The sequence below is a fragment of the Hippopotamus amphibius genome, chromosome 9 (genome assembly GCF_030028045.1).
Source record: "Hippopotamus amphibius kiboko isolate mHipAmp2 chromosome 9, mHipAmp2.hap2, whole genome shotgun sequence".
Classification (NCBI taxonomy): Eukaryota; Metazoa; Chordata; class Mammalia; order Artiodactyla; family Hippopotamidae; genus Hippopotamus; species Hippopotamus amphibius.
Window position 1 is genome coordinate 54,627,777 of NC_080194.1, and position 16,673 is coordinate 54,644,449.

A 16,673-nucleotide genomic window follows, 5' to 3' on the forward strand; every position below is an offset into this window, starting at 1 on the left:
CAGAATAAGTCCCTTCTTTTCCTGCCCCTGCTGAAATAATGTCAGTAGGTAAACTATTTGGCAGCACATTCAGAAGAGCAATGACTGTGAAGTTTCTCAGATTCTCAAGTAAAGTAAAAACTAATATGATTTGAAGAAGAGAAAACAAACAATGTTACATGTGTTTGGGCTAGGAAGAGCACTAGTAGCCTGAAGCTAAATATTTGGCTTTTTAACTTTCAATTAGTCAATGTGAAAACAAGAAAATTTATAACTTCATAAAAGCTCTTTATACTTGATGATGAAGCTGACTGCCATCATTTCATAGTCCAGGGTATGGATTCTAAAGGAGATTCGTCCTGCATGCCAAATTTTGTATGATAGGAGCGCTACATATAGCAAAATGAGGTTGCATTTGGGTCATTTCAGAAAAACTGTCACGATTGATGAATAATTCATAGTCTTGGAAAGAAACAGAATGCATACAAGTTGCTTGAAATGAAATTTAATGAAGGTGCTACTTAGAGAACTGTCTGTGGGCAATATAAGGGTACTTGTAGAGAGTGCAGAGACAACCAGAGACAAGGAACAGAGAAAATTATAGGGCTAAAAAGTTAAGGATGAAATAATGTTACCATGTCCTTTGTGAGAGATGACTGTGGGGTGGGTCTGCTTGATGGAATTGTGGAGGAGAACTGAGGAGATGCTTTCAAAAAATGAAGCCCTTGAAGCAAGACGGGACCAGAGACAAACTGTCTTTCTTCCTGAATTCTTCTCTCCTACCAGTACCTCCCACTGGCCAATCAAAGGGTGGACTGATAAGTGAAATACTTAAGAACTGGCTTTCAAAACAAAACCAAAACCTTGATTTCAGAATTTGCTAATACCTATGGTGTAATCACTTCCACCATGGCTGATTTTAGTCTACCGATGTGATGTCATTGAACTGGAAGTGGGAGTAGCTGCACATAACTGACTCTTGCAAGCTGGCGGTGAGCTGGCTCCAGCACATTACTGGATTAATCCAAGCAAAAGCCAGCCACCAAGGAGTTCAGGGGCTTCAGTATGCAGATTTAAAGCAAGGCAAAGACTAATGGAGATGTAATATGGGGGTGGGAGATAGGGGAGGTGGTCACATAGAGAATGGCCATACTGACAAGGTATATGACTTGCCCAAAATTTCTTCATTATTGACTCAGCCAGGATTCAAACCTAATTCTGATACAGTGCAGGGTGTTCTCTCCTACATTACTCTACTTCTTTAATGTACTGCTTGGTTAGGAAAAAATAGCTCTATTTTACATGAACCCACATATTTCACAAGAAAAACTTTTGACCCAAGCCTAAATTGAAGCAAAGATTCAGAGATGAAAAAAAAAAAAAAAAAAAACGAAAAAAGAACAAATAAAACAATTTAGTTGGAAGTTTAGCTTCTCGAGGTTTTACACAGAGGCAATACATTTTAGGCTTAGAAACTAAGCCTTTTCATCTTTGACTTTTAAGATGAAGTAAGGTAGTTAGGATAGATTTCAGTAGGATCCAGTGATAGGAGAGGAAAGAAAATGTGGTTTCTTCTTCCAGAAAATTTATTCACAGACCGATGGGGGAAAAACTCAGTCCTTCATAAATCACCACTTTGACAAAGTTTTTGAAGATGATATTCAAGTATCCAAATGCTGGAAGTTTTAATTAAGTATCTTTTTGAGAACTTTTAACACTAAAATTTAATGAGCTTGAATCATCTAGCTGTCAAATATAATTTTATTTTTTCTATGAAATAATCACAAATTAAAGTCTTCCATTTACTGAACATCTACTAGACATCAGTCATTTTTTATTTGTAATATATATTGGGAGGTTAATATGGGACTTTTTCTGTCTATTATTTGATTGAGGATACAAAATTTCACAAAGAAACCATTTTGTGACACATCCTCCCAAATTCCAAAGTGAGGATTTGCAAATAAAGTATCTTAAATTGGTTTTCAGACCCATAGCCCAGCATCTAATCAGGAGTGTAAATGGGTTGAGTTTGAAGAAGCTGGAAGAGTGGATTACTTTAGGAAGTGTTGTAAATTTCCCCTCCTCTGACAGAAGGGCTTTCCCTTCAACTCAATCTGAGTTAGAGGGGTTTTAAGGGAGCTTGATAAAAGATTTTCTGTGACTGTGCTGATATTTGGGTGGGATATTTCATGGAAATGATGTTTGACAGATTCCTTTGAGGAATCTAAATTTGAGAGGATGAATCTATGAGCTTGAGGCATGAAAGGGAGAGAAATGCGATGACAATAGGATTGAACTTTATTTCTACCAACAGTGGGGCAACAAATGCATGAATCTCACTCTTGGGTCAGAGTGGCCATTGAATAGAATTGACTGCAGCCCTCTTAAGTCCTGTCCAAAGTAGGAGTGATAGGACATCGACAGAGAAGATGGATTGCCAATTGTCCAAGAATCCAGAGAAGAAATTTAAGTGACTAGATGAAAAAAAATAATACCAATATGTCACCAGCATCTTGGGAAGGACAGTCCAAGGCCATTAAAAACACTGCCGAGAGAGTGAGTACCCAATATCCACAAATCCCAGAAAGTCTTGATGTTAAATTAGCACAAAACTTGGCAGGTAAAATAATGATTGTTCCTTAATTATCCCTAATTCACTCAACTTCCATGTACAAATACTGGGCTGTCAGAAGCCATGGCTAGCTAACTTGAAGTAGGCAAAGAAACACAGTGTGAAAACATAGAAAAACTAGTCATCCCCCATTCTCAATATAATTTTTCAAACTATAAAGCAAGCTGTAAGTGGGAAAGGAAGTTTGAAGTTTTTATTGTTACTTTTTTTTTTTTTTTTTTTTGTGGCGCATGGGCTTAGTTGCTCCGTGGCATGTGGGAATCTTCCTGGAGCAGGGATCGAACCTATGTCCGCTGTATTGGCAGGCGGATTCTTAACCACTGCGCCACCTAGGAAGCCCCCGTTACTTTATTTTTTGTAATTTTTTATTTTTTTTTAATTTTATTTATTTATTTATCTATATCTATCTATCTATGTATCTATCTATCTATCTATCATCTATTTATTGACTGTGTTGGGTCTTCGTTGCTTCACACAGGCTTTCTCTAGTTGAGGCAAGCAGGGGGTTACTCTTCGTTGTGGTGCACAGGCTTCTCATTGCAATGGCTTCTCTTGTTGCAGAGCATGGACTCTAGGCTCATGGGCTTCAGTAGTTGTGGCATGCAGGCTCAATAGTTGTTGCTTGCAGGCTCTAGAGCGCAGGCTCAGTAGTTGTGGTGCACAGGCTTAGTTGCTCCGTGGCATATGGTATCTTCCTGGACCGAGGATCAAACTCGTGTTCCCTACATTGGCATTGGCAGGTAGATTGTTAACCACTGCGCCACCAGGGAAGTCCCTTTATTGCTACTTTATAAAAACAAAATAATCTCTACAATTTTGTTATGAGAAGTGACTCTAAGTCTTTTAAATAGCTGAATAATCAAAATTATTCTTTCCTCAGTATCCTCAGGAGACTGATTCAGGATTCCTGCTCCATCCCCATAATACCAAAATACACAGATGCTCAAGTCCCTTACACAAGATGGTACAGCACAGTAGGCCTTCTGTATCCACAGGGTCTGTGTGCAATGGATATGGAGGGTCCACTGTATAGATGCATAGAAAGCACTAAACAAAACAAAACAAAAGAGAGAGAGAGAGATAAATATGATGGTATTACTGCTAAGAAAATTAGAAATGATGTTGTAACAAATTAATTGTTTGGATATGAAAATAACTCATAACTATAGAAAAAAAGGATCAGCTAAATAGGAAAAAAATGGACAAATGACATCAATAGGCATTTCACAGCAGAGAAACTACGAAAGCACAGTAAAATATTTGGAAGCTGTTCAATCCCTCTGAAAAACAGGAAACTGTAAAGTAAATCCTGAAATAAATACCATCTTACACATACCAGATATGCAAAAAAGAGCCTGACAAATCAAGTGCTACAGAGTGCAGAGCAAGAGAAATTTATGTATAGGCTATAAACTGGATCACCTTTGGAAAATTATTTGGAATTATTTGTAAAGTTTATGTAATGGCATGATACTGTTTCCCATTCAAGTAATCTGTGAACATGAATCTCTGAATTCAATGGTGACGGTGGGTTCCAGTTTGTCCTCTTATTTCGCTCCTCAACCTGTCTAGGTTTCCTTCTCTGTCAATTCTCCTGGATGGATTCCTATATACTCAGAGGCAGTATCTACAAAAATCCAGCAAAATTCCTTAGACTTCTATATCAAACTCCCTAACAATTTCACTCCAGCTCCTGAATATGCCTCCCTTCCCACAAGCTTCAACATTTTTCAGCCACATTGGGGATGGTTAATTACTTTTGTCTGATCCTATTCAGATATTTACTTCTCCAATGCTTCCCATAATTTCATAAGACTAATTTTTATAATAGATTCCTGTTTCCATAACACTAAGTAGTTCTGCAACCCTGATCAAACATTGACCTGTGTATAACTTCTGATTCTGTGAATCTATTCTAAGTACATATTTTGAAGTATATCTTGTCCCTGAACATCAGGGAATATAAAAAGAATGATTTTGTGTTTGCAAAATTTTTTGTAATATATTTTAACAATAAGACTGAATTCAACACAAATACCCATCAAATATAAAATAAATGATGTGTTGATACTGTTACTTACAAAGAAAATGTACAAATTATAGCTTTCACATCAACATAGTCAAATCTCGGGAAACAAAATAGTGACATAAAAATCATACAAGGATAATTATATAATGGTTCATTTTATTAAAAGTAAATTATCTTTCAAGTGTAAACGATATTTTTTTTGCTGTACTTAAATATTTGGTAAAATAATAAGGAAAAAAGGTAATGATAATCACTAAATTCAGGACAGTAGTTACTCGTGGAGAAGACTAAAATGGGAGAGACTGGAAGGTAAGTACCACTGGGTTGAGTTATACCCCCTGCCAAATTCGTATGTTGAAGTCCTAACCCTCTAACCTCAATATGTGACTTTATTTGGAGTTAGGGTCTTTACAGAGATAATCAAGTTAAAGTAAGCTCATTAAGGAGGGTCCTAATATGACTGGCAACGTTTTTAAAACAGAAATTTAATCACATAGACATATGCAGGGGGGAGGCGATGTGAAGACAGAGAGAAGGAGGCCATCTACAAGCCAAGTCAAAAGGCCTGGGAATCCATTCTTCCTTCAGAAAGGGTCAACACTGCCAACTCCATCCTGAGACATCTAGCCTCCAGAACTGTGAGACAATACATTTCTATTGTTTAAGTCACTCCTATTGATTCTGTTTCTCTGGAAGTCACTGACTAAAGCAAGAAGAGTCTTGAAGCTTCACTTTCATCCTAACCATGGAGAAAAACCAGCCCCACAACACATTTGGACAAGCAATGGTGGGAAAGTATAAAAGGCCCCAGGAGTGTAACCCATCATGTTCTACATGTTAATGCATTGATTACACAGCATTATCTCACTTAATCACAATAAAAGCCTATGAAATAGGCATTATTAGCCCCATTTTAAAGACACAGAAAAGGAGATGTTTAGAGTTTCTAATTAATTTACCCTGTCACATATCTAGTAAATACCAAATCTGGAATTTACAATTTAAGAGGGTCTGTCTGAGGAATAAGTGTACAAAAACAAGCTGAACTTAAAGACAATTACTAGAAAAAACTACCCTTTCTTGAGAAACGTGTGCATGCATTTCTTTTAATTTCTTTCCTTTCCTTTCCTTCCTTTCCCTTCCTTTCTCTTTTCTTTTCTTTTCTTCCTTCATAAGACTTCTCTCCCTATTTCTCTCCTTAGTTCTTATAGCACCTTGGGATGGCTCTGGCCAAGGACAGAAGGTCATGATTTTGGCTAATAGTGATTTCCAAACTTGGCTAATCATCTAAAGAAACTGGGGAGAATTTTTTAAAATGAAGATTAGGAAATCCTTGGTTTGTAAAATGCTATTGGCCAATTTCTGAAATTCTGTCCACGTTTTTTCCAGCTTTATTGAGATGTAATTGACATATAATATTGTTTAAGGTGCACAATGATTTGATTTGATACATTTATTAGAAAATTATTACCACCATAGCATTAGCTAACACCTTCTGTCACATAATTAACATAATTAACACTTATTTTTTGTGGTGAGAATTCTACCCATATTTTAAAACTCCATCTTCACCTGATCAAATTTCCTAACAGCAATAAATATATACAGCTTCTCTGAAATTCTATAGGATTTATGTTACCAGTTTTATACATATCAAATTCTATCTTGCATAATAGCTATTTAATGGTTCCCTCAGATAGTAGGTTAATATTTCTTAAAATCAGGCTTTATATTTGGCTAAAACGTTTTTTCCAAAATAACAAGCATAGTAGTATACATGCACTGAATTCACGTAAGTAAATTTAGGCATAAATAAATAAATAAACAAATAACTCATAGATTAGAAAACAACATTGTGGTGAAGTTTAGTTAGAAGCAGATACATCTTACAATGTATACAAAGAGAAGGGAAAAAAAAATCACAAAAAAGCATATATGACCTTAAAACAGTGCTACACTGTATGTAAAAGGATTAGGATGCTATATAATTCTATGGAATCATGTTTACTGAGTAATCTTAAAATGTTAAATAAGTATATTTATCTCCATAAATCATTGATTTTAATCTGAAACTACTAATACTATTTACTGAGTGCATTCTAGGTGCAATAGACAATGGTCTACATACTTTATATTATTTATTTTATCTAATTCTCATAACTCTGCAAGACAGATTTTTTTCTTTACATTTATAAATGAAGAAACAGAGGGCTAGAACAATACTCTAAACCCACAGGACACTTTCACAGATATTCCTATTGTCCTTGGTAGAGCCACAAATGGACCATTAGCCTAGGCCAGCGTATAGATTTTATCCAGCATATCTCAAATTGATGATATCTAGAGACCAATATTACATCAGTCCCCCCTTTTCTTCAAAGCACTCATTCCAAGAGCCCCAGTGGATTCCTGAAACCACAGATAGCACCAAACCCTATACATACTGTTTTTCCCTGTACGTGTATCTAAGATAAAGTTTAATCTATAAATTAGGCACTGTAAGAGATTAACAACAATAATAAAATAGAACAATTATAATAATATACTGCAATAAGAGTTATGTGGTTATGGTCTCTCTCTTGAAATACCTTATTGTTTTGTATCCACCCTTCATCTTGTGATGATGTGAGGTGATAAAATGCTAGTGAAGTGACATGAATGACAAGGCATTGTGACTTAGCATTAGGCTACTACTGACCTGATGATACATCAAAAGAAAAATCATCTGTTCCAGGAGACCCTGGATCATGGAGCCATGATGATGTTGATGGTTGGATGAGGAGAAAATTTGTCAATGGTTGGGAATCCCAGGCAGGATGGAGCAGGAAGGCATGAGATTTCATCATGCCTCCCAGAAAACGGTGGAAAGTGAAACTGCAGATAAAGGGGTCTGCTGTAGTCACTAAAAGACCAAAAGACTGGACTTCAACTAAGTAGCAGGGTGGTGCTTATTTCATTTTTTCAAAAATTCACTCACTATAGTGGTATTTTTGGGTCACCTTCTTTATACTAAATACTCTGCTAAACTATCTATAGAAAAAGCTAAATGCATATATGACAAATTACCTCTGTGCACTCATTACTTTTTTATTTTAATATAGTAATAATATATATAATAATATTTAATAATCTTATATTCGTCTGTGAAACTGGAAACATTTTAACTCATCTTATATGATTATTGTGATAAATAGCTTATAAAAACAATTTAAAACCACTTAAGAAAAATAGGAAGTACTAGGGAAAAAAGCTCATAAAATATTCCCTATAGTACTGGGTCCATACTAAAATAGATGCATCTATTTAAAAGGCATTTTTTTCATAATTACAGCTTTGGCTTTTAATTTAAAATAAAATGTTAACTTAAAATAAATCTGACATTAAAACAGTTTTCATATCAGAATAAATGTGCTTTTCCCCAAAGAAAGCTTGATAAAATCCATTTAATTGTGTAGTGTTAACTTCCCATTATTGGGTAACTGAAATTAGCAATGATAGGTGTTTGAATAAGCAAATTCCAATTACTATTAACATAAGCAATTCATTATTGCAAATGCAATCAATGTAGCTATTAAAGTACTGTAAACAGAATCATTACCAATGTGAATTATATTACTAGACCATACACAGTCCAGCAGATACACTCTTTTTTGGTGAGTTTTATTTATCGTACTTTGTGTATTTATGTACCACATCTGCTACGTATGTGTATGTAAATTTTCTATTTGTGAACCTTCATCTCTGTCACTTTTTTCAGGTTTGTAAACAAAAGCTAGAAGAACATTAGAGATTTGTAAATACTACATGCCTGCAAAAACCTACCCTTATTCTACACTAAATCTCATCAGCTAAATATAGCTGATCATGGCTTTCAGGTCTAATTTTAAGTTCTATGTTATTTGTGTGACTCTTTTGCCCTTTTTAAAGAGATGTGGCCTCATCATAGTATTATCACTTGTATGGCTGAAAATATCTTTAAGTGAAGTATGGACTCAATTATGGTTTAAAGTAAGACTTTTCAGATGTTCTGCATCTGCCAGTTTCATAGGAGATGGTAGTGGTGGTGGACTGTCTGTGTTTGTGTGTTTGTGTGTGGAGGTGGGATACAGGGAGGAAATAAATGTTAAGTGCTTCTTAGAGCAACAATCAGAACACTGATCAGACCAAGGACTCCCTTAGTCAAAACCAGAAGACACCACCACGTAACATGGTTTAAAGGGCACTGGGATGAACCAGCCAACCAATTAATGTGAAAGAGTAGGCATTATCATTTCTACTTTACAAAAGAGAAAGCTGATTAGTAAACTGTTTAAATATGACTTTCTCCAAAGACAGTTTACTTGTCCAGATAACAATAGCAAAATATTGAAGGTTTATAAGGTACACTATTGACTATTAAAGTTAAGAAAAGATAACTTCATTTAAATGCTGAATGGATGTAATGAAAACAAATTATATTAAATAATTTTCCAATAAGTGATAGGGTGGGCAAGATGATCCTAGACCACAGTTGTTTTTGTGAAGTCTTGATAGTTAGAGAGAGAGAGAAACTGCTTAATTTTGTCTAACATTTTCCAATCTCTTTGTAAGTGCAATCTGCCTTTTATTTTTGTAAAATTATTTTGTTATACAATGATAAAGAAGAGTTCTATTCTGGGAAGAAATATTTATGTCAATGAAAACTCAAACTTGGCATAACAATAAACTTAGCATCATTATTGATAGAGTTGCTTTCCAGTCTAGTATTTTGTCTTTTAGGAAGACAATCCTCTAATCCTCCTATCTCCTTCCACTGCCACCACTGCCCAGAGGTTGGAACTTGAACTCTAGAAAGAATAGGAAAGTGCAAGCCCATCCCCTTGAAGCAGAAAGGTTAAAGACTGGCCCCTGCAACATAGAAACTGGCTGAAAGATGAAGAAAGATAACCCAAGAGCAAAGCCCTATAATGAACCTTGGACTGGACTAATTATCACTGATTTAAAGTTTACTGTTTCAGTAATCTTTAGTTTGCCCTACTCTTTAAGTAAATTCTCTTAAACAGTCAATCTTGCCATCAACATTCATGTGGAAGAAAATATAGAAGGGTCCCACAAGCGTCCCTTATAAGGGTTCCAGCCTTACAAGGTGCAAAGTAGCACCAATGAAGAAGTTGCCTAAAGTTTATAGTTGGCAAAAAGAGACCCATAAGACAGATAGGGCAATGATCTAGAGCCTATTGCACAGTGAGCTGAGGTAACAACCAGAACGTATTCCTCATGGATTCCTTGAAGAATCATTAGAAGAGACTGTAAAATAGTGATTTCTTATACCCAAGCATGGGACTTGCATCTTAATGATTTGTGCCTAATTTTAGAATCATTAGCCTGCAATGATTGTTAATCCAGGTTTGTGACCCAACACAACCATGTAGTGCAAGATGTAGTTTCAAAGTTTCCTTGTCCTGAAGCATAAATAATGCCAATGTTACTACCAGCTGGAATTTGAAGCAATCATTACTGAAATGTCATTCCACAACTTGAATTAATGCATGTCATGGATCCTGTCAGTGATGTCCTAAGTGATCATTTTACAGGTATAATAAGAGTGAAGAGGTCTACATGTTTGGTCTACAAGGTTTGGAACTTAAGGTTGAGATCATCAAGATTTCACATAAAAGTAGTCACCATATACATCTAAGTCTTACCCCTTCTAACATGCTTTATGGCCCATTAGTATTCATAATATCTTCAAATTATTTTAAATTACCATACTCAATAATTTGAACTACATTAGGTTTTGACTGTAGCAGCTGAGTCTTATTATCTCTATTAAGTTTTCATTTATTTTTAATTAAAAATTTAGAATGAGAAAATAACCAAATGAAGCCAAAATGGTACCATCCTGCATTGGAATCAGGTCTGCTAAATGAGGACTCATCATCTATTCCTACTTAATGGCAACAAGGATTAAGTGGGAATCAGAGACTGCCCAATTTCTATTTGCTTTCATCACAAATTGATTGCTAGAACATCTTTAAGACTAAATAGTAATTACAGGAAGAAGGTTCTGGTACCAAGATTTAGGTGAATCAGTTTCCCTCATCACTTCAGCTCAGAAGGTAAATAAATGAGTCCATAGGAACTCAAAGTAGTTTGAAAGCTGGGTTAATTTTCTCTTACACTTATAAATGTTGTGCACAGCAATGACAGCCAGTTACAAGGCTCACCAAAATTAGTGGGAGGACATGAACTTTAAAAATGTGAGATTGCAGTCTCTTCCCAAGGACACAAGATGAGAACTGCCAAACACACACAATGAAAGCACAGAATAACTTAGGTAATAAAATGAAAATAAATAAATAAACAAGCAAATGAAAAAGAAGAAAATTAGGTTCTTTATAGACATTATCTATGAATCATGAAAACTGTGCATATTATCTGAGGTACATATTATCATCCCTGTTACATAAAGAGGAAATGAGGCTTGCTGAGTTTGAGAAATATGACTAACAAGGCTTACATATTAAATTAAAAAATGGGAAGTTTAAACCTCCATCTTTCTACTTTAGGACTCATTTCATTTCCACTGCCCTACACTACCTCAAATCTAAGGGTGTGTATCACTTGCGAATATTCCCCCACTCCAGTCTGAACCATCACCTTGTTATATCCTTTAGTTTTCTTGAATTTTGTTCTGTTTTGTATTTTGAAATTCAATGAAAACAGAATTCAGCATTACATCCTTGCTGTGTTCAGATTAGATCACACATAAAAAATGGTACTCCAGGTAATAAGCACATTTTTTCGTAAATTGAAATAATTAGTATTAAGAATGAGATGTAGTTAGAGGACTCATTCAGCTTATTAATTCAGTTAATATAACCCAAAGAGAAGAGAACAAGCTGGTTTTATTTTATGACACACCTGGCATCCTGCTGCATAAAAAAGGAATTGCTGTGAAGCTAGAGAAGAAATTCTATATCTCAAAGGAGAGCAGATTTTCCTTTAAGATAGGCAATTATATGACATTTCCTGCCCTATCCCCCCTCTTTGTTGTTCACCAGGACTGAAATAATAGATTCATCTGCCCTAAAGGTAGACATTATTAGTTGCTCACTTGTATCCAGGAACGTTTGCCTCATTAACAGACGGCTCCCCCATGCTGTGGTTAGTCGCGGTTATGCACTAAGCAGAAAACTTCATTAAATCAGCACTTCAGTGTTCTCTTTTTACCTTTACATTTTGAATTTATGAAAAGAGCTTATTTACCTCCCTCACCTTTGAATAACTTACTCAATTGATTAGTTTATTAAATGTCATCCAATCAATGTGTATATTTTTCTTTGTAGATATCCCAAGACTATAGCAAGAATCACATGTCTAAAATTATATAACTGTGCATTTGTCATGGGGATGGAAGGTGGGGTTATCCATCGTTACTGGTACTTTAAAAGAGAAGAGGTGATCTTCTGAGTAGTTTTAAGTTTCTCAAGGCATATTCATGTCACAGCATCAGTGTATGTCTTTGGAAATGTTTATCTAAACTATTTCTTCTCTTTTGTTTTCTAAGAATCATTATCTTATCCATTAAAGGTAAAATGACCTTGGAAATATTTTAGAAATAATTCAAGTATAGAATTTTCTATGCTCTGAGCTAGATATTTGACTTGGAATCTGGCCCCTGGTCTTCCAAGGGGCCAGACTGGCTATTTTGATATAGTTCTTCAAGCAATACACAGCACTCATTCCAGGAGGAGATAGAATCACACGTCTATTTACTCTTTTGTGGATTCTGATTTTATTTAATTAAAAAAAGCCAGTAATTTAGAAACAATTTCAAGGACTAATTCACTGAATAATATAAGCAATCAAGTTAGTCTTTTACTAAATCCTCTTGCTTAAGTGATAGCATTCTACAGTTATCCCTGTTTTGATTTTCAGCTACTGTAGGGTAGGATCTAGATAAACAAAAAAAGTTGTATAGATGTGAGGGCTATTGTAGATAGTCAATAGTAGAATGTTTATACAAAATAATTCAGCATAAGGATCAAAGGTAATAATAACAATGGACATAATGCCTCTCTATGTATTTATAATAAACAAACTTAGAAAGCAATTTCATGCATATTTGTCATAGAAAATATTCAAATTTTTAAAAACTAATAGTTATGATTAAGATGCCAATAAAAACAAACAGGATGGGGAGTCAGCAGAATTGTGCATCAGTTCTGACTGTCCTTCTTTTTCAATGTAGCATCTGACTATTTAGTGCCCACTCTAGACTTCAGTTTTTTTTGTCTTCATAAAAAGATTATAATTCTGTCCCTCTCAGAGAATTACATAATAGGATTAGATGAAGTAAGTTATGTGATATTAGTGCAAAGTAAAAAGCACTGTACAAATATTAGCTGCTTTTATTGCTGAAATTATTATATATTTTTGCTGTCATCTCCATGAAACATCTAAATTTCAAGCTTACTTTTTGTTCAGTTTGCTCCTTAACATATGCTTTCTATAACTTTTTTTTTTAAAGTATCTGGTAGCCTCCAGTTTCCTCTTTCCTCTTTGCTTGTCACAGCCATGGTTCAAGTACATTCAAAAATATGTACTTCCCATAAAAGTTCTTAAAAAGAAATGTACTTCCCTTTATCAACTAATCTTTACTTTAGATTGGACTACCACTTTTTAGAAAGTATTTTGAAATTTCTCTGCTCATAACTGAAATATCTTTCATACCATAATTTTTCCCTCCAAAGCTAAGCTTCTCTTCAACCCTTCCCCAAAATGTCACCCTAAGTATGTAATAGATTCATAGAGCAGTTCATATTTCCATTGGAATCATGATCATTTCCCCACCATAGAAGCCAGTGTCCCTGTAATATATGAGTGAGTAGCATATGTGTGGGTATGTATGAATACATTTTATGTGTGTGTATACAAGTATCAGTACCTATTAATAAATTGGAGAGAAAACCAAAGGGTTTTATTTAAAAGCTGAGGATAGAGAGCAGCAAGTTGGTGGGAACAGTGACAAGGGACTTTGCTATATATCTAACTTTCAGGAGACCCACAAACTAGTGGGAGCTTTGAGTGCTGCCGGATACCTTCCGGAGCTGCTTCCCTTTGGAAAAATATCAACCGAAGCTGGCAAACTTCTAAATTACTGTATGGAATACAAAGGTCAAGTAGAAGGCTACTCAATTTGTTCACCTCTTGTTTGTTTTTCTTTGGGACTTCTGGGAAGTTTGCATGGACTTAAGAACAGTTAAGTCAACATCACTCTCTGCATTGCTACATGCACATTTCCTAAAGAGGTCTGCCGAGGTACCAGAATGGTGTTTCCTAGATCGTCGTGCACATCTTGTCCTAGGCCTGCCTAAATCAGACTTGATCCTGTTTCCTTTCAATTAAAACTGGTAGAAGTAACATAATTAAGAGAATATTGAAATGAGTGTTATGAGAACAGTCAACATTTTCCAGGAGAAAGTTCTTTAGTATTTCCCCCATCTGATGAAAGAGAAGAAAGACTTTGCGTTATATGGAATATTGGGGACAGGCAATAGAAAACACTGCCCATTCTTAGATGTCTAGTTCCAATTTGGACCACTCCCCTGAACTCCAGAACCATATTTCCAGCCACTCAGGCAAGACATGCCCTTGGACTTCTAACCAGCATCTGGTCTCAATGTTAATATGTACACACATTGAGCTCGTGATCACCACTCTTCATCTATCCCAGCAGCTGCCTCAAAACTACTCCTTCTTACAGTTTTTCTAGGTGAAACCTAACTCCAATACTTTGGTTGCCTAGAAAAAGAAGTTTTTCTTTCACGTTCCACATGTAATTTGTCAGTCCATCTTGTTTTTATTTTCGAATTATATCCCAAATGCAACAACTTCTACCACCTCTACACTTACCACCCTTCTAGCCCCTGGCATTTCTCATCTGAAAAATGTCAGTATCCTCCTAACTGGACATGGTTTCCCCCTAAATATTATTTTCAATACAGCAGAGTAATCCAACTAAAAGGGAAATAATGTCATGTCAGTCTTTCTGTTCAAAACTGAAGCCAACTCATTTCACTTAAAAGAAGTCAAAGGCCTCACAGTTGTTTCTATTCTCCTATATAAACTGACCCCTGCTGCCTCTTTGACTTCATCTCCAACCCTACATCCTTTTCTTACCTCACTCCAGCTATGCTGCCTTACACACAAAAGTCACATTTTTGCCCCAGGCCCTTTGTACTTGCAGTTTCTGCTACCTGAAACACTCTTCTTCCAGCTATTCATATGGTTGATTCTCTTAGCACTTTAATCAAATATTTCTTTTTAGTGTAGCCTTCATTGACCACACTATCAAATAAAAACTCTCCAAGGAAACCCTTCCTTTTATAATACTTAACATTTGTCTAACTTTTGATATATTTTACTTATCTTGTCTATTGCTGATCTCCTATCACTAGAATGTAAGCTTAATGAAGACAAGGATGTTTCTGTTGTGTTACCTGTGGTGTCCAATAGTCTAGACTTTTACCTGATGAAAGAAGCTGCAAATTTTAACAGCATGTCTACAGAAAACACAGAAAATACCTTCCCATGGTAGTTTCTTCATATGATCTTTAATATGCCAGGAAAAAAAATAGCTTTAAAGTGAATAAAGGAATGGTGTTCAGGTAAGGAGTTAGAGTAATGCAGGTCATGATATAGCTTTTTTGCTCATAAAGCTGTGAGAGCAAAAAAGATGAGAGAAAGAAGAATAAATGGATATCATGTCACTTGGAATCAAAATGTATCTCATCCTGATTTCCTCTATAAATATTTTAGACCCATAAATCCTCCAGTTTCTTTGAGTTACTTAGGATAGCATTTAGTTCCTTTACCCCAGGTGGCTACCCACCACGTGATTTTATGTAGGATTCCAAATATCAGAAAAATAAAGTATATCTAGAATTTATGTTGCTACCCCTATTTCACAAAGAATTTAGCCCTAGTAAACACTGGAAGAAAAAATCCAAAACTGATCATTTTTATCTTCATGGCAGTTACATTTCTCTACCATTTTTAACTCATAATTTTGCATCCCTTCTCACAGATTTCATGCTTTGAAAATGGAAATAAATGACAACCCTTAATTCAAATGTGTTACCAGTGTCAATTTCTAGAATGAGTTCTCTTAAAATAGGTTGACTATTTGCTTTGAAAAAAGGTTTGGAATGGCTTTTGGTGGTTATATAAATCCTGAAAACTTTAAGTACACAGAGACTCCAAAAGTCAAAATATTTCTCTCTGATGATCTGAGTTTACATCATTGAAGTCTCAGAATGAGATCACATTAGAAAAATTATATCCTTAGATATTAAAGCTTTAGCTTAAATTTATTTTTTCTATATCTGTGGAAATCTAATTTATTTTCTATATGACCTTCATCTCTGCCCTACAAAACTATGGCCTATCTGATGACAGAAACATTGATCTTGGGTAAAATTCAGTGTCTGAATATCTGGGGATATAATTTTTAAAATTTTGCTCAAAATTCAACATATAGGCAAGCAGTAAACATTTAGACTGTTTACTATCTTTTTTTTTTTTACACAGTCTTCCTCTTTTCTACATTAATTATACAACTTAAAGGACATGTATTCCTAGACATTATGTGGAGTCATTTATTCAAGTATTTTCATCCAAGGCATTTATTTTTTCCCTGCCTTAATTTTTTGGCAGCTAAAAATATCATTTATAGGCAAGGGAACATATGGCGGTCAGAATAATGTGCTATGACTAGTGATGATTTGCGGATGAAGATTGGCTGAGCCCTGAGAAAGTCTGAACTTAATGAGTTAAAGATGGGAAGCACTTAGTGCAGAGCCTTGTGAATAGAAAGCTTTGTGTATGTGTCAGCTCTGATGATGCAGTGGTGGCTAAATTCTGGCCATGTAGAATGGGGGCCAAGTGCTTCACTTCATTCAGTGGACATCTAGATACAATTATAAAAAAATTTCAACTGCTTTTGCAGTGAAAGCTATTTGAACATTACCCAAAATGCTGAGAATA